At 26.3% G+C, this 21172-nt stretch overlaps 1 long non-coding RNA gene across 1 annotated transcript in view; it reads left to right on the forward strand.

The window, feature by feature from the left end:
- The window catches only part of LOC122861143, a 58528-nt gene extending 42883 nt beyond the window's left edge, over positions 1–15645 (forward strand). Inside the window, exon 3 of the long non-coding RNA XR_006374473.1 lies at positions 15033–15645. This is a non-coding gene — a long non-coding RNA (uncharacterized LOC122861143). The remainder of the gene's footprint in view (positions 1–15032) is intronic.
- Positions 15646–21172: the final 5527 nt, after the last annotated feature.

Here is a 21172-nt window from a genome sequence, read left to right on the forward strand (position 1 = left end):
GTTGAGCATATGTACAGCTATGAAGACAAAGTGAACAGCAATATTGAGAAAATTGTCCATTTAAAGTTTATACAATCATGTTAATTTACGATGTACGTGATCGAGCAGGTGAAATAAACTATATAAAAAGGCACATGTACGATGCTTTCACACCGTTACATACTGAACGAAAAAAGAGAAATAAAAAAAGGCCACTACCCAACTGCCACCAAAAAAATTCTAACGTGCTTCTTGGAAGCTCACATATACATGATGCTCAGAATTTAAATTTTCTCGTGAAAAAAATATATATTAATAATAAAAACTAAAAAAAAAAAAAAAACAAAAAGAAATTTAGATGAAAAAAAAAAAGAGAAAAACAACTAAAACTAACATATTTTATTTTTTTATTTCTAAATATAATTATATATTTGCATATTCATTTGTTTCTTGGAATAAAAAATATAAATAAAATTAAAATAAATGTGAATTTGTGTCACAGTATTATCCCATGCTGTCAAAACACATGGTTTATTTAATCAATTTTTCTCTATTTATGTGATTTTTTTGTTAAAAAAATAAACAAATATAAATTAATAAATAAAAGGTAAATTTTATTTATTTTTTTAACACATTTATAATTGATATTTGTTTTATAAACACTTGGATAAAATATTAATGAACAAAATAAAAATCTATATATATTTATTAGTTGACATTGAAGTGAATAAAATTGATAAAAAAAAAAATAAAATAATACACAATTCTGCAATATGCGAAAAGAAAAACAATAACAAATGTTTGAAATTAATTTGAAAAGTTAAATTGTTTGTAGATATATAAAATGTATGAATTGTGTTACTTGTATTATTAGTTTTTCAGATTATTGTATACCTTTTAACAAGCCTTTGAATTCTAGATGTCTTTAACTCTTTTATTCATTTATGTTTATTTTGTTTTTTTGTTTCATAAAATTTTTTAATACTTTATCCTTCTTTTCGTTGGAGGTAGAATCAGGTACGTGACAAAAATCTAAAACTGCCACGAGTAAAAATAAAAAAAAGGTCGCAGTACTATCCAGTATAATATATTTTTATTTATTTTTTTTTTAAGACTTGCATCGCGAGTTAACGAGATACAGACAAAAATGAACGCATTTTTCTCTGCCTCAGGTAGATTTGATGACGTATGAAAATGAAATAGGTAGACAGAGAATAAATTATACATCATGTATGTATTATATCATCTTCTATTTTAAAGGATTATAGCTTTTTTTTTCTTTCCTTTTTCGGTTAAAATATGCGCTTTTATGATTTTTTTTTTATTTGCAATTTTACCATATTTAAGTATATCTATGCATATATTTTAATATTATTAATAATTTAGCTAAACTTCAGAATAAATAAAAGAGAAAAAAAAAAACTTTGAATCTGAACTTTATGATCCAGACATTGTAGACAACGATTAAGACTACCAAGAAACTCGATTCATGCAAAAGTTCACAAAGATTTAATCGTCCTGACTCGGTCTGGACCTATATACAGCCAGTTTTCCTCATCGCTGAGCAAAGGATCAAAGCAAACTTTATGACCAAAGAAAATGCAGTTGCTTCAGCTAAAGTCTGCTACTGTCAGCACTGTTTTAAAGTAACTTTTATGATTTTTATTTCAAAATACAAAAAAAAAAAAAAAAAATAATAAAAACTTGATTATTAAAATGAGTTTAAAATTTTTTAATATTTCATATACACTTAAGTGTATTTTAAATTAATTTAAAAATAATAAAAATAATCTATTATAATTATAAATAAATTATATTCAAAAAAGAAAAATAACATTCACGTGAAATACACGATAATAAAAGTGATAGCTTTTTATAGAAAGAAAATATGTTTTTTTTTTTTCTAAATTCAACATAAATTTTCATTTTAATATTCATCTCAAGTATGTTAAATATGTACCTCAAGAAATATAATCATATAATCAAAATATCTAGTATTTAAGTACACTTGATGAACATTATTTAAATAATATTATTGATTATTTAAAATAATTTATTAATGAGAATTTATGAAAGTCAATTGTTAAACGCACGTGCAGTTTGTTGGTGTTTTTTTTTTTTCAACTATGATTTTTCTACATATACTTTTATTTAAATATGTATGTCTATTAATGTCACAATGAATCTGTTGGTTAGTTGTGTGTTTGAACGAAGGCCACACGCAGAACGGTGAGTCAGTTGGACAAACAGCTGTTTGTTGTAAAAGAGCATTGAAAGATATCACCGTAGTTGTGACTGTTTCCATAGATAGCAGCTTCCTGGTGACCTCCAAGTGCATAAGCTCTTGTTGCTGTTGTGTTTTACCATTAAAAACAATAAATATATATATTTTTTTTCATACACAAGTACTTGTTTTATTCTCTTGACAATATATATATTTAAAATATTTTTTTCTTTTGATTCTTGACATGGGCATAACACTGATTATTATTTTTTTTTGATTTTTTAAATTTTTACATTGGTTTTTTTTTTTCCCCGTGCGTGTTTGTGACTGAAATTGAATGCTCCATAAATCGAGACCCGAGGTTTGCACGTGTCAGATGATTGCAAAGAGGGTATTTAAAAAAAAAAAAAAAATGGGGGGAATATAGTGCAATGAGATGAGATAAAATTGCAAATATGATACTTGGTTATTTATTTTTTTTTTTAAATATGTTACAATGTAGAATTTTGTCTTCCGGTACACGTGGTTGACCTTACTGCCTAATGTTTGTAGCTAATTCTTGGCAACAAATTGCAAAAATGATGATGGACTTGCTCATTATTCAACACATTGTTTGTACACTTAATATATAACACAATTTAAAAAATTTTTATTTTTTTGGATATACTATTAATAATGTAATGTAATTTTTATTTTTACACGTGTCAACCTTGAATTTAAAAAAAAAAAATGATAAATCATTAAATGTATTTTAATAAAATTATTTATAAATTAAAAACAAAAATTTTTTAATAAATGTTAGTTGATTATTTATGATGCTTAAATTGACAGTAATATTTTTAAAAAATAATTCATTCGTGTACTTTTAAATTTCAAATATATCCAGTGAAATTTTATCTCATAAACTCATTGAATTAATGACTTTCTTACAAGCAGATAAAATCATTATTAAAAAAAATTCATGTATTACATGTAACACAATAATACACAATGATTTAAATGAAAATATTGTGATTAATAATAAATATTAATGTATAAATTTTCATGTATAACATTTGATCAGTGTGAAATTTTATCGTTAGTTTATTTTTTTTTGAAAATAGTATATCGATATAACCGGATTGTGATTTAACTCTTTAATACAAAACAACTTGAATTTCTGCCCACGCAATATTGTGGCTTAATATACCAACGAAAGCGAAAAGTTAACGGGCTATATATCCAACTTTTTAAAGTGATGTTGTGCATGTACTTTTTTTTTTTGCCAGATCCTTTTTTTTTTTTATTATTATTTAAACTCGATTCTCTTTACTGTTGTATTATTTTCCTCTTATTTTACATTATATATCTTTGTGTTTTTTTTTTTTATTTATTCCTTTGATTTTTGTATTTAAATTAACGTTATATTGCCATAAGTACAAACATATCAACGATAACATTTTACATAGAATATAATATACTATTTTGTAAGTATATCTTGAAGGCGCGCTTTGATTTCAAAGTCCATATTTTTTATTTTATATATTCTTTATTTTCTTTTTCCACAATTTTTATTTATTTATTTTTTAAAATCATGATACAAAACAGATGTTGGTGTGTAGTATAATTTTATTTTATGGCTTGATGCAAGAGTCAAGAAGAGACTCGATGCGCATCGTCGGTTTTTACTTCAACAAATATATATATATATACACACCAAAAATAAAAAAAAGATAAACAATATATAAAAATATATATTTGAAAATAAATTAAAAAAAAAAGGAAATTAATTGTCACGTGGTTTAGTCATGTGTCCGAGAGGATATACATGATCATTCCAATTTTCCTGCTGTGTTGAAAATAAATGTATATTGGTTAGCTATATCATACATGTAACACCTGTACTACTAACACTTCATTTTAACTAATAGCAATTTAATGATTAATGAGTACAACGTTGAAATATCGACAATGTTAATACCTTATATACATGTACATCGATTTATAACTATATCACTAAATTATCATAATCTTCACGTGCATTTAGATGTTCTTGAAGTTAATTAAACAATATAATCACTGTCATGATCAAATGTATTACGTCTCAAAGATAATAAATATTAAAAAAAAAAAAATAAATCTTTAATATATATAAGCTCATTCAATCATAATATGCAACTAAAGATTTCTTAGGATTTATTTTCAAAACAATAAACAGATAGTATCATTTTGCATATTTATCATTGTCAGTTTTTTTTCATTTTTTCTTCTTTCAAGTGTCACAGTATTTTTAACTTTTAATTTTAATATATGTACAGCTGAATACGCGTAATCGGATATAATTAAATCATTTTTTTTTATATTAAATTTATCACACAGATTTAATTGCAAATACGTTGTATGAAAATCTTCATTGAATAGAAAAATAATAATAAATTTTCAATTATAAATTTGATACACTTTTCCATGAAAATAATAAATTTTCTATATTTGAGTTATGTCTTTTTTTTTTTATATTGTTTATTATCCCTTGAAATTTTGTGTTGAATGACCCAGATTGACCAGTTGTGGTGAATCTCTTGTATGAATATCACAAAACCGTAAAAATAAAGTCAATTTTACCGAAGGGACCGGGTGTTTCGATTTCTTTTTTACCTGAAACAAGGTCTAGATTTTTATAGACAGACACGGTATACACCCCTGATTCCCGTTACATACTAAAATCCATGTGGTCTCTGTTAAAATTTTTACATATACATGCCGACTAAAGAAATATATAAAAATCATGCGTGTTTAAATTAATTCGTTACGATAGTCAAATATTTTCAATGAAATTTTGTTAAAATTCAGTCAAGAGTCCATAACTAAGTAAAAAAAAAAAAAAAAAAGTCCTTGAAATAAAAGTGGTAATGTATTAAAATAAAAATGTGTCACATAAATTTTGAATTTAACAAATAAAAATTTTCCTTGTGGTAATTATCACTATAGGTGTGCTATTTATACACACAATTATCAAAAGAAAATTTCATAACGTTTTTTTAATTTATTTCATTGATTCACCCCTTGTGAATGCAACAGAAATACTATTTTTTTTTTCAACGTTTTTGGCTTTTTTTTTTTTTTTTCATTTAGACTTTTTCTCATCTCCGTTTCCCCCCTCGATAAAATGAACACACATATACACATAGATATTTTCCCAGTAGGGCTGAAAATCCATGGCGAATCCCGAGTGACGAAATATAATGGCCAATGTGTCGGTTTGGAAAATTTTCCCAAAGGTGTTGATGCTGATGACATATTTGTTGTTTCGACATGTTATCACCTGAATGACAATATGAATAATACGACCAAATTATAATAATTATTATTATTATAAATAAAATGTTTATCATCGTCAACAGCAGTCAATAGATGAGATTAAATTAATAACCCATCATTTTTATATATTGTTTTCTATTTTGATTGATGTGACAGGCTATAATTATATTCATCTGATAATTTTGATTATATCTTGGTGAACCTTTTTTTTATTTTTTTAATTCATTCGATACAGTTATAGGATCAAAAATATACGAAAAAATTGATTAGACATGTTGATATGATTAAAATTCATTGATGGGTTTATTGAGAATTTTTAATTTATAACTGTATAGCTATAATTTTAGGTTATCAAAATGAAAAATATTATTAGTCATTGTTTTTTTTTCTTTTCATTTCTCTTGGTTGAATGTTTTTTTAAAATTTTTTTCATGGAAATAAAAGAGTAGTATGCTCTCTCAGTTAGTGATTCCACGGACGGATGTTGTCAGTTTGATCGAAGGACTTGTTAGTAACGTTTTTGTGATTATAAAATAAGTCAATGCAAGGACATAAAATTATGCTGGAAAATAGTACTTGTTTGAGTTTATACCGAGAATCGTTGATTTTTATTTTTTATATTTTATGAATACTGTACAATTATATTGTACATAGGGATAGCAAAATTAGCCAGAATTCTATTTATCCAATTTTCTTGAAATAATTTATCCTTAACAATTTTTTTATCAATTAAATAAATTATAAAAAAGAAAAATCGATTTTCTTTTTACTTAAATTAATTGAAATAAATTATTTACAATAATAAAATCTTGAATTATAAATTAAAATCCTAATCTTTAAGCTGTTAAAAATCTATAAAACTTTAATGCAAAAAAAAAAGTTAGAAAGTTATAATTTATTTATACTGGAGTAGCTGGGAAAAAGTTTAATAAATAATAATGAAAGAAAAAAATATATATGTAATTATTTAATATGAATTGCTGTCAGTAAAAAAAAAAATTGTTGAGTGTTTTTGATTTTATAATGGTTGTACCACCTGTACTGGATGACAGGTGATCTTTGTTTATGGTCAATATATAAAAATGATAATTTAAAAATTATCATTGCTACATAGTTGGTAATTGCGAGCCAAATAATTAATTAGCAGTATCATACCGCCAACGATGACTACACTAATATATGCAATTTAAAAAAAAAAAATAAATAAATGACTATTAAATGTATACACAAAAAAACACATTGTTTATGTCAAGCAAAAATAGATATAAATTTTTTTTTTTTGCATTTTATTATATTTGTTATTTATTTAAAAAGCTCTATTTAATTTATTTTTATTTTCCATTTTTTTATCGGTTAGTTTAATCGAGTGAAAATGATATTGGATCCATGATAGTCCCTAGTTTAATACTCGTGTATTGGATATTTTTTATTATGAACGTTGTTAAAACTGATAATCACAAAATGTGCAATTCAGTAGTCAAGAGATTCATGTAATTTATACACCACTCAATATGAAAATAAAAATATATTTATGTTTATGATATTACTGTAATGTGTGTGATGATTATAAAAGCTTATGATATTTTTTAAAATTTATTATTAATTAAATTATTATCAATTTTTCAATCGCAAAAAGAGTCATAAATTTTAATTATGACATTTTTATATTTATAAAAAAAAAAGTATTAGAGACAATGTGAAAAAAAAAAAAAAAATATAAAGAATAAAATAAATATATAACTGCGTGACTAAACTTTGTTGAACTTTGCAATACGACGCTATTTTATATATATATGCAATATGGATGAGTCGTTATCTTTGGTTAAGCGGCATTCAAGGCAACACATGGAATTGATTTCTGAAAGTGTCTCTAATTGCTTTATTTCCTTGAAGATCAGAAGCACGTACGCACACGGAAATAATACTTGCACATATTGAGAGAATTGTGGTGTGTATTTCAAGTGCGGCAAATGATCATGAATACTGGGCACGAGTCAAAGACACATTGTACGTATATAGATGACCAGAAACAAGAACTACTTGAAGTATAGTCAACATGACTTATCCAAGGTGTTTCTTGGCACCTTCTAACTTGCTTATATGGCAACTATCAGAATTGCTTGTTTCGATCGTTTGCGGCTTTCAAAGACCATAAATGCGTCCGGCAATGAAAGACACCACAGAACCATATAATCCAACATCACCATCATCAACATCAACCAGTAACAGTCACCATTTACACTCTGAATACTCAAATGCGCAATATGTGATGTTTTTTTTTTTTCTACTTGTATTTATTTTATACTTGGATTATTGGTAAAATCCAACCAAGAATAAACAAAAAAATAAATAAATAAATAAAAATCTCGTTACCATCTTGAGCAGTTATTTTCTTTCATAGTGGCGCTTCTCTTCAATGCACTTTATTCTGTCTACATATCTACAACCTATGTACTTATATATATAAATTTTTTTTTTTTCTTGCTTCTTTTCCTTTAATTTGTTTTTAGCTTTTTCATTTTTCTTTCATCCTTTTTATATCTTTCATCAGCAATACGTGCTTTGCGACTGGATTTGTATGTCGTGATCACGCGACTCTGATTTCGAAAGCAACATTATCCTTCTGGTTATAATACTTATAATAGTGAGGAAGCAAGAAAATGTTTTTGACTCATTCATGTATGCGTATATATTACACAGTGTATGTTTAAGTATTTCTCAGAATTAAATGATATATAAATAATTAAAATAATAAAGTTAAACTTTAGACATTTATATGATCATCATTTGTATTTGTACAGAAGTCTTTGGCAAGTTTGTATCAGTTAATACTTTTCTACAATCATCATATCTATTTTAAATCTCTGGCAAATATACGATAATGTAATATGAACAAATTTAATTTGATACACAAAATACGCAGTTTTATGTTTATACTATACTATATTCTATTTGACATTTTTTTTTTTGTTTCATTTTATTTCACTGATTTTATCATCATCATCATCATCATTATCATTGTAATATCCTTAAAATTATTTCCGTATATAATATTTGAAAATATTTAACTACCATGAATTTATAACAAGAAATTTTATATCCTTTTTTTTTTTTTTAAATATGTCCCGGTTTATAGAATCAAGTTGGGTTATTTTCAAATATGCAAGAATGATCATATTCGAGTGATTCAATAGGTCACTCGTCCGTGAGAATTCTCATCTCGTTTTTATTGGTCTCCAAGGATATGTAAGTCTGAAACCGTAAAATTGATCGATCCAAAAAATATATTGGTAGGTGAACCCGTAATTTTCTTAACCACAAATAAAACCATATGTCTACTAAAGTATATATATATATTGCTAAGGTATCGAATGTCTCTATGCATATATAAATATAGAGACATCTCTCTTGTCCTTGTCATTTATTTTTGCCAACTTTTTTTTTTATCTCAACTTAATACTGTGTTTCAATCTGTGTATGTGGATATGTGTGTGTGTACATGTAAATCATTGCGATGGTAAATTTTATCCATTCTTAAAAATTTTATTTTTTAGTTGGTTTGTCTTACCTTATTGGTCCAATCTGTTTGGCGTATATTCAGCATCGATTATGAGACGACAATAGACCTCCCTGGTTGTTGATATAAACCTCAGCTTGCTTTTTTTTTTCTCCATATTTATATCTCTTTCTTGATTTTGTTGGTCAGTGGCAAAATAAACAGGAGAAGTAAAATCACCTCGTTTTTAATTCAGTGGTTTTATGTTACTATAACACGGTGGTGGCCTTTCTGCAAAATACCTGCAAAAATTATTTGAAATAAATACAAAATGAATTATTTATTATGCTTTAATTTAACTATCTTTGTAAAGATTAATTTTCATATTTTTCATGTTATAAATATTTATTGTTTATATATATTAATTCAGTATTTATAAATTTATTTTTTTTTCGTTTCTGCATATTAAAAATAATAATTTGAATCAAGATTTTGAGGTTAATGTGTATATTGTAACTTTATAATATGAATTATATAGAATTGAAAATTGTTAAGTTGATAAATTATGTAAAGGTCTTCCAGCCCGATGAATGAGACACAATATAATATATATAGCTTCAAGTAGAAATTGAAATCTTTTCACCTAGGGCTTATCAATGTACCCGAACATCAAAGAAGGGAAGAAACCAGAATGGCGTATTAATGCCTTCTCAAGTGTACTTCCGCAGAAACGCTTTCTTTGAATTGTTAACCGTGTGCATTATGTCACCGTCAGCCACGTGGATTGAGAGCTCTCAAATATATATATGATGAGGATTTTTTTTTCTACCCAATTTTTTTCTCTTACTTTGTAATTGTTTTTTTTTTTTTTTCATTTTTTTTTTTTTACTTCATATGATATTTATACAAAAAAAAAAGCAAAGATGAAACATTCATTTGTTTTTTGATATACAAATTAACAAGTAAAAATTCGTTATAAAATATTAATAAAAAAAATTAATTAAATAATAAAAATAATATTCAAAAGTTTACAAAACTATAAAAAATGCAAATCCATTTAAGTCTGGTATTACTTTGAGAATAAAGACCATCAGCAGAATCTCAACGATATGGTGTTTTCATTTTAAATCCCTTTGCGAATTTTCATGCTTAAAACTTTAATTAGTATATAACTATTAAAAAAAAAAATACGTATTTTTTGTATTCCTAATTTTTGCTCGTTTCATTTTTTTTTTTCTTTCTTTTAATTCTATTTCAAATTGTATTCGACTCAGGTTTTGCCACATTCTCTCTATTTCCATTTCATTGTACCCAAACACATTTTACTCTCTAGTGTCTTTTTTTTTTTTTTTTATATTTTTTGTTTTTGGCATTGGAATATACGGTAAATGTAACATTCGGTGAGTTTGTTTGAGCGTGTCGCAAAGCACCGAATGACCTCTTGATTATTCCAAGCTGCTGAACTAAAATGGCTTAGGGTTTGATACAGAGAAAACTTTCAACCCTTTATACACATATATATGTTTAAAATCCTATTGTCCATTTTCCATGAATTTACTTTCAAATATTCAGTTTGTATTTCACGTCTGTAACTAATCCTTTTGTATATTTTTATTTTTAAATATTTTTAAATTAATTGAAAATTAAGTAAGTTGTTAAACAAAATGTTAAGTTAAAAAATTTTTAACTGTACAAGATGTTTATTGATTTATATAATTTTTTTGCATATACATATTTTTCTAAAATTTAATATATATTTTGCTAAATTAAAAAGAAAAAAAACTAATAAAATAAAACTTTCACGGTGGTCGGCGGCACCTTGATAGACTAGTAATTTAAAAATCTTCAATATGAGCCAAATGAATAAATTTGTACCATCAAAACACAGCATGGATTCTTTAATCCTAACCGATATGTAAAATAAAAATTAAATAAAAACAATTTTTTAACGTGCCGACAAAGTTTATATGTAGTGACAAATACAAGATTTTTGTACACGATTTTAATTAACTAAAAACACCATTCTTGGAAAGTTTCAAGGTTATCAAATAAACATGTATTTTTTTGGATTCACAAAAAAGATAGCAAAACTGTTATCCTGAAGATTCTTCATTCGAAACGAAAACAATAAAATCTTTTTAAAAAAATAAACAAGGATATAGATTTAAAAGACAAAACAAATATTTTGATGGTGTCGACGCTAACGGAATTAAATATATATATATATACATTTTTTTTTATTACCCTTTTCTCTTGAGACTTTATCGTATTTAAATTCAAGTGAAAAATATCATGATATAAAATTTAAAAAAGTCTATATATAAAGTTAAATTGTATAGCTATAAAAATCAAGTACCGCAATTCCGCATTGAAACCTTGGCACTCGATCTTCAAGATTGGACAAAATCCATTCGATTACTTTGAGTAATAAAACTTGTTCACTTGGCTTTTATTAGTTATTTTCAAAGTCATATAAGTAATTTATTAAATTAATAATATCATCACCCCAAACTTGATTTATTTATTATTGTTAAATTTTTCAATTCCGACTTTTTTAATATATAAATTATTTATTTTATTTTCTCATATATGTTGCCAATATTGCAAGACGTTTTTACTGCAACTTGATTGAAAATTTATAATTCTATTTTCAAAATAAATTGGATAATTAATCATCAATCTGGTTTTTTTTTTTTTTTAAATACATTAATGTAAAAACGAGCTAAAATAATAACTTGATAAGTTAAATTGATTTTTGTATAATGTTTTTTTTTTTTTTTTTGTTGAAAATATCAAACCATCATCATAATTTCAACAAGATTTTATCAAATACATTTTTTTTTTACTATATTTACGAAGCCTTATATAGATACAGGTTATATGCATTTACTTTTGTGTTACCTGTACGAGATTCATTGGGCATAGTTTTACGATTCAAGGTTCAGTTTCCATATATGTACACCACAAAAGTGCTGTGAAAAATTTAACGATGGGTGAAAAATAAGTGGAAACTGACTCAACCAATACCCAGTTTATCGTTGCGGAAGCTCGTATTTTTTTTTTTTTTTTAAAATAGCAAGAAAAATTTTTTAGAAAAACAGAAAATATTGAGTATTATAGAATACATAAAAATAAAATATAAAATAAACGGATCAGTGATTTTGGCGTCAATACTGTATAACTTGCCAAAAAAATAAAAAAAATAAAAAAATAAACAGTTATATAACGTAAATTATTGTAAAATAATATTAATTTTTTTTTTCTATCTAAATAATAACTATAATAAATTTATAATAAAAATATTATTTAAATGATAATTTTATATTTTATAAGTCGTCATTTAAGATTATCATGAAAATAAAAATTATATATATTTTTCATTTATTTAATTAAAAATAATACTTTGTAATATTTAAGTTAAAATTATTTCGAGATAATCATTTAATAGTTATTTTTTTTTTTTAAATTGATACATACAATTTATTAAATATATAATATACCGATGGCAAGCTATACACAAAGATAATTGATATTAACGTTGAAATAAGATTATATATTTTGCGTTGATAATATACACAGATAAATGATAAGAAAATAAAATTGTATGAGATTCATTACGGAAGTAATATGTTTGTTAAACACATGTCGGTGACTAAGTAAACTTACTCGGTAAATTTTCTTTAGGAGAACTAATAATTACAGCTTGAATTGTAGACAACATCAATTACTTCAAACAAAAAAATAAAAATATAAACTCTTGTGCCTGAAGAATCATTGCTTATATGAGCCGAGCATTTTATATAATTATATATGTATCGTTTCTCTTGAATTAAGGTTAGTAGTTTGTATATATATTTTATTTTTTTTTTATTTTTTTACTTTATTCTATTTATTATTCAAATTTTATCCGTTTGTGAAAGTTTTTTTATTTTTTTTCTGTAATTAAATCAAAGAAAAAAATATGATAAATTTGATAAACGATCTTTATAGCAACATATATTGATGATGTGAATGTGGGATTTGATAATATATTTATTTTCCAACTGGATCCAATAAAAGCTCGCAATATTGACTCTTAAATATATATCTACGCAAAGTTTGTATAAAATATAATCAATACTATGGAAAACTTCATTTTTGATATCATCTTATCGTGATATAAAATGATTTCGTTTGATAGTAATAATTGAATGAGGTAGAAAATTTTTAAACTGCAATATTTCTAATCCAATTTGAACTGTTGAATATTAAAATAAATTTCAAATTTTATTTGTAGATATAATATTTTTGCATATTAATAGATTAACTTGAATATTAAATAAATTTAAGTATTAATTTTAATGCTCGTATGTATAATTTATATAAATTTTTTTGTTTTTTTTTTTTCAATTTTTTCATTATTTTACATCTTGGCTTATCGTTTTTTTTGCCGAATGAAAATATATTTACGTAATTATATTATTTATGATATTGTCTATGTGAAAAGTAGACAATGAAAAATTTTATTTTTCATTCAATTGAATATTCGATACACGTGAATGCAAGTTGAACGATAAAATTCAAACAAAATTCAAATAAATATATATAGATATTTACCAATCTGACATCCAATTCTACCAAAAAAAGTTTCAATCTCCGATCTTGACTCCTCTATACATACATGATTTTTTGTTTTGTTTTTTTTTTTTTTATATTTTTTCTTTTATTCGTTTCTCAGTACGATGTCAGTTTCTTGATATTCCCAGTTGATTTTGTTGAGGGAAAATCAAAAGCATCCCAAATGTAAAGTTGGTCTATATTGAGAATGTCTTTAGAATGACAGGTTCCATTCGTTGTGAAAGAGTTTGTTTTTGTTTAGTTAACCAAACAAAAAGTCATACAAGACATTTGAACACAACTGAACTAGACATATATATTATTTGTAAAATGAAAAGACATGAATCTAAGGGTTTATAGTGTTTACTTTTGTCATTTATTATTTTATTTTTTATTTATCCTTTTTTTTTTTATATTATGAGTCGAAAGAAAAATAAAAAAAAAGCTCTTCTGACTGATTAAAACCAGTTGAAATAATCTAATAATAACTGATTCAAGTCACGATGAAAATAAATCCATGCTCACACCATAAATTAAATTTTATATATAGTCGTTTTTTTTTTATTCATATTTTTTTTATTCTGTTGATTTTTCATCTTGCATATTCTGAATCAAGAGAATGATAATATTCCTAACGAATAATAATTTTTATCTCTAACCTCTTGTTCACGATATTCATTGAGGCTTCCTATTCTCATGCTGGAGGCATAAGAATAATTGGAAACACGAAGCGTGCATCGATCGATGAAGTAAATCACTCTCCGGCAATGTTGGATATAAAAAAAAAAAAAAAAAAAAAACAAGCTAGAGAGAAGAAAAAAAATTTAGAGGCAAGAGATTAAAACAAAAAAAAAAAAGCAGCTACATAATAAAAAAAAGAAAATCGACATTAAATCCACCCACTGTCGTAATGCGTGTGTAGTCGTGAATTATTATTTTCTTTGTCTATTTTTTTATGGCACACCTGAGGACCACTTTAAACAAAATATTCTCATGCACTTATTTTCCGATAAAGCTTAAAATTCACATCACGATTCTATACATGACATCTTCCATATCTACACCATAGCACTATATATGTATAACTTGTGTATGAAATTTTCCATCGTATTCCTGGACGTACATCGAATCCAATCTCAAAAGTCAATTTTATTTTAGTAACGTGACATGTCTTGCAACATGTATTTGACATGAATTTCAGATAATATTTTAGATTCATGTCAAAGAATCAATTATTTATTTATTCATTTATTCGAAAAAAAAAAAAACCAAATAATATTATATTTTATATTAAATTATAATTTTAATAACTCGAATAAACATAATATATATATCAATCGTTAAATAATATTTATATAATTCCCATGGTTTTCTTGATATTCCCCTAACAAATGACAATTACACTCAAAGAGATTACATTTGAGATATTCTCTGTTTCAGCCAACTGGGTATAATCCACCTACCAGAATTGCAATTCAAGGGCGTCAGGTGGTCGACGTTAATCACTCGAAGGAGAAAACGCACAACCCGGTACACATATATATACATATATAGATACATAGTGACATAGTATAATACATACATTTCAGTCAGCAGAGAGAAAACGATGAAGGAGAAACTATCTATCCACTGGGACGTCTAGCTGAACATGTCGTTGATCCATATAGAATCTAGTGAAGGACTTTAGCTGATGTTGTATAGCTATATGTATATAATTTTATACAAATACATGGAATATATATTATATATATACAAGCTGGGTACAACTCGTCCATGCAAATGAGATGAGAGTATTTGGCATCACCCTATATCTCTGGACCCTTTTATACAACTAAAACAAGTTACGTACGATGAGTGGGTGACAAAGATGGGTAATTTAAAATTGGATTTACCAATGTATTAGACAAAAAGAAAATTACAATTAAACAAAGATGAATAAAGTAAAAATAAAGTTGAGGGTTTACTAGTGGACGTTAGAAAGGTTTATGTTGGGTTATTTCATGAAGAGAAACGCGGTTTATGCTTATATGATAGTGGTCGCTACAAGAAGAAAGGGTGACTATATATGCATGCATGTAGTTTGATACTCCTAACCACTGAACACTATATATTGTTGGAATTTAGATATATATATATATATTGTGAGACATTTAATTGAAATACAGAAGCACGTTCCTATGGTCATAGTAACAGCAACTAGACATACTACTACTGATTGATAGTACACGCCTCGCTGCATCAACAATTTCTACATGAGCATTTATGATCAGGACAAAATTTGTGTTTCATTAATACTACTAATTGTAAAATTAAATCAAGTAAATACCAAACATTTTCTATTATTAAAGTTAATTAATTTCAATGTTAATATCTTGTGATCACCAACTCATTAAAATAACAATCAGCACAGTTTTCAAATACAATGATTTATATTGTTTTTGTGTTTGTTGATTGTGATGAACACAATTTTGTTTTTCATTTTAATTACATATATAAATTTTAGATTAAACTGAAATAAATATAAAAATAAAGCAGTTTATTTATTGACAATTTTTGAATTATTGAAAATTGATTGTTTATGAGGCATTATACCCGGATTTCCACTCAATTTAATAATACTAAGTAATCCAGAGGGTGGCCAATTCGATCAAGTAGTATATATATAGTTGAGTGTGATCAAGAGTCGATTGTGGCCTATAAGTTTAGCTAAAATTTTTCCCCCATGTCAACTGTTGAAAAACTGATAAACACACTGAGCGATTTTTCATAATATAGATATATATATTTAATGTGTGTATGCGTGGTGTTGTTATGTGAGTGAAATATATATATTTAGTGTATATTGTTGAATCTCAGTGTACATGTACATAGGCATATGCAGGAATGAGGGCTCCCACGCAATCTCCGCGGCCATGCGTCAAGCTAATCTTTACCTCTCGTATAGAAAGGGTCGCCGCCATATTCCTCGTGGTTTTAATCTAGATATCGTTGTGTTGAAACACAGGGTAAAATTTTTTTTCTACACATATACATATTTGATATATATTTAATTTTTTAAAAATATATATACTTCTTTTTATACAACCCAATGTTTAGCATATCAGTTTGTATATACAATAAAACTTTTTGACGTGATCAGTTTTTTTTTTTTTTTTGAAAGTATATTTTACAGTTGTACTGTGTGTATATGTACAAGTCTGGTTATTGATCTTGTAATCACTGAATTTATATTTGGCATGTTTGAATATGTACATGATAAGATTGATCTACCAGCTGGCCATCAAATAGCTTTTCAATAGACTCTTTGATCCGCGTATATAAAATTGCAACAAAATAATATTACTCAACTCGCGGTAATATTATTTTTAATATTTGAATTTTATATAGCACATACTTTTTTGAAACTAAATGAATATTTAAATTTGTTGATTAATTAGAAAATTACATGTTGAATTTTATAATCAATGTGATTTATTGAATTCAAGTTTACGAATAAGATGAGCCTCGTGCCAAAAGAAACTAACTTATTACAAAACCCTCGCATATCAATGCGCCACAAGACCCATGAATCTACGAATAACTGTTTTCGTACAGTCGATTCATGGTATAAGAACGTGCCTAAAATTTTTATGGCTCATTATATTTTTTTTATATAATACAACCATTCGAGCAATACAAGCTAAGAGGAAAAAATGTAGAAAAATCGAAAAATCCTGAACGTGTGTAACGTGCAATATTTTTTAGGGTGTAAAGGTAAATATATATACACTTGATAATGATATCAAAAAAAGGGATTGATAAATTTTTCAATAGTTTATTTTATTTTTTTTTTCGATTCATTTTTTTTTTTTTTCTCTATTGACTGTTGAATTTATTTATTTTCCATTGAAATTTGTATTTTATATTTTTCAAATATTTATGTGATGGTTAAACCCATAAGTCAATATAATTAAAATTTATTAAACAAATAAAATATATGATTTTTTGCAAATTCATATTAAATATTTATTTTATTATTATTATTTATTTATGAGTGGAAAAAACGAGTATAGTAAAAAATAATAAAATGTATATTTTCAATTTGATTTTAATTAAATATTTTTGTATTTATTTTGTTATTTATAAATAATAATTTATATTGAAATTTAATGGCACAATTTGAGTGAGTCATTTTCACCTTGTTATAAGTTAAAATTGATTATACATTTAATCGAGTCAGTGGGTATATGTGTAGCAACAATTTGAAGTTGATTTTGTAACAACTGGACCACGTTGGTACAGCTTAGAAACTATTACCAAGGTATGTATATAATATACATAAGTATATTACATTGCCATTGGCAGTCAGTATCCGGTGTTCGTCTGCGCATCCCCTTTAACTAATATATTTGAAGCCTGAAGCCGCTTTTGTAATACCCTCCGAATATACACAATATTCCCCAGTTCGCCCTCTTTCAAATCCCTCTTCTTTTCTCCCTCTTGTTTCATCGTTTTTCGTCCTCACTATGCACTTCTTGTCTCCCTTGTCCTAACCCTCGTTAGGCATTCTCTTCATCCTCTCGTTCATGTTATCCACCACCTCTTGTCATCTACCAACACCACTTTACCAAATACAAGCTCGGCTTTTCTCTGTCCCCCTTCTTTATTTTACTCTCCACCACTCACTTTACCCTTCGTTTCAAAAGCTTCAAGTCAGTTTTTAATCACAGAGTAAATGCGTCCCTAGGCTTTACCCCTCTGAAAATTGCGAACTGCTACCATGCTCTCTCTGTTACTCTTTCTATGTCAACCCTAAAAAAAAATTCATCGGCTGTGTGTGTGTGTGTGTGTTGTGCAAAATGAAAAAAAATTGTGATAAAACAAAAAAATAAAAATATGACTTTGTTCTTTCTCATTTGTCGGTGATCCTCAATACTCGAAAAAAAAAAAAAAAATCTATATACCAAAACGTATTGTTTTTTGAAAAATAAATAAAAAAAAAAAGCATTCTTTCATACTTGGTTATTTTCACTACTTTGACATGACCACAGTTTATTTTTATTATTTTCTTTTTTCATTCAAAATAAGCAAATAAATAAAAATACATAAAATCGAAAAATTTACGGGACAAATTGTCGATTTACGTTAATACATATTATGGCTTTTGTGTGATATGAATTCCAAATCATCTCATATACACGCTTTTGAAAAAGTGCGAAATCATTTTTTTTTTTTCCTCTCTGCAGTTGAAAAATAAGTTGAAATAAAAGTATAAAAAAAAAAGTGAAAAACAAGGGTCAAACAGTATATTTTTCAACTTTTTCATTTCACGTTAAAATATTATGCTGAATCATTGGCAATTTACTAAACCCAACAGTACAAGAATAAAAATACAAAATGTAATAACAAAAAGACAAAAAAAAAAAAAAAAGAAATTTACTTTTTCCAATTGCAGTATTACAGAGAAAAAAAAATCTAAAAATAGGGTTTACTTTTTGAGTTATTCCCCAAGCGTGAAAGAGTTCAACTATGATACTTTTTTATTTAACTGTCCCTAACTGGGAAGCAAGTTAAGAGCCAAACTTGACCACACGAAGAAAGCCCAAAAGTGTCAACATATCTCTATATATATTGTTGAACTTAACTCGTAAAATAGTAATAAATGGTCTCCTATATATACCATACCATACACAAGAAGAAGGGTAATTCAAAGTAAATCCAAACTTGAGATTTTTATTTTTAATTTATCACAGATACATGCACATCTCTCCAGTGTGCCATCTGACAAGATTGAAAATAGAATGATAAAATAGCATAGATATACACGAATGTACAAGAATTGAAAGATATCGATAAATCAAGGTTAAAATCAATTGAACAGTGAAAAAAAAAAAAAAGTATACATATAAATGCAGCACATCTTTGGTTTGAATGTCAGTTGAAAATCTCAGTGTGTACCCCGTTCAGTTGTATCGTTTGAAGCGCACCGTGACACGCATAAATTACGATGTAATTACAGTCTACGACGATCACGATCACGGGGGCCTCCGCTTTGGAAATACGACAGACAGATCCGATCTCCTCGCTTCGTGAAGATATATATATGTATACCTTAACCGTAAGAATTGTGATGGCGTTGGGCGCCCCACGTTATTTCTACCAGCGTAACGCCGTCGAGATAACCTTAACCACGATTGCACGAGGCCAGAGTTAAACGCAGTAACCGGAATCATGCCTTGAAATCGACGTTGGGAAGTGTCTTGCAAGAGACCCAGTTTATACTTTGTACCATCTTATACATCGTGCATAAAATGAAACAAATGAAAGGACAACACTCTCGCACATCAATGACACAACTAGCAAAACATATATTGCATAAATAAATAAATAAATAAATAAATAAATAAATGAATAATATTGTGGTGCTACAGGTATTTTGTCTTGTTTCTATTCTTGTACACTACATATATAATTTGCCTATTCGTGATTCGAGGTTGATCTCTTCTGACACGACTTAAACATGGAAAAATTATTTTTTTTTTTTTGTTTTCCTGATTCTTGACTAACGTGATTTATTTTTAGAATATTTTTTATATAAAAATATTATCCATAACAAGTCCATAAGTTGAAGAGACCTTTTGAACCATCAAAAAGTTATTTATTTTTTTTTTCATTTGATGATATTAATAATTATGTAATAATGCCAAGTAGATTATAATAAATAATTTTGTCTGACTAGTATTAAAATATTTTCCTTGACAGCACAAAAACAATAACCCTTAATAATAATAATGAGAATTTAAATTTATAGAAATTATTGAACAAATTCAAAACGGAAATGAATTTAAAATCCTCATGCCTCATGACTTTATGAGTGGAAAATGTATTATCCAAAGTAGATTTTATCAATGAGTTATGGATAATGTATGAATTTAATAGCGCTGACAGGACACATATATGTTTTACCCAATTGAAAAATCATAAAAAAAATATATATATGAAAAAATAAAAAAAGAGCAGTGATAAAGATAAAAAATGACGTTGATTATATGATGAGAATATAGTGATAAAGATGGGAGTGAAGAGGACAAAAAAATGAATAACAAAATATAAAAAAAAAAAAATAATAAAAGCAAGTCAAAGGTGCTTAATACTACTACCCATATTCTATAACAAAAACTCAGCGAACCAAATCTCCGGCACAACCTGACTAACTCCGAGCAAAATCCACCCACCCATACAGCTGACCTGTCCTCTTTGCTGCTCAACTGAGCGCTGCATTTTCTAGATCGGGTGCGATGTTTACTCTAAGGTAAATCGAACGGATGCTCTGGGTCGCTATTACACAGGAAACACGTCAAGGAATCCGCTACTCAAGCTCATCCGGTTTAACAATAGATTAAAACAAAATATTTTTCGAAAATCAATGTGTTATTATTTTTTTAATTTTTCAAATGTTATCAAAAATCAAATTATTATTTCTTTTATTTTTGACATCAATCTAAATTTTTTACTCTGATAATTTCATATTTTCTCCGTGGCTTTATACAAAAATGCAATCAATTTTTGGATATAGTTTTTGAATTATTTTTTCATTCGCT

This window comes from Aphidius gifuensis, linkage group LG1, assembly GCF_014905175.1.
Source record: "Aphidius gifuensis isolate YNYX2018 linkage group LG1, ASM1490517v1, whole genome shotgun sequence".
NCBI lineage: Eukaryota > Metazoa > Arthropoda > Insecta > Hymenoptera > Braconidae > Aphidius > Aphidius gifuensis.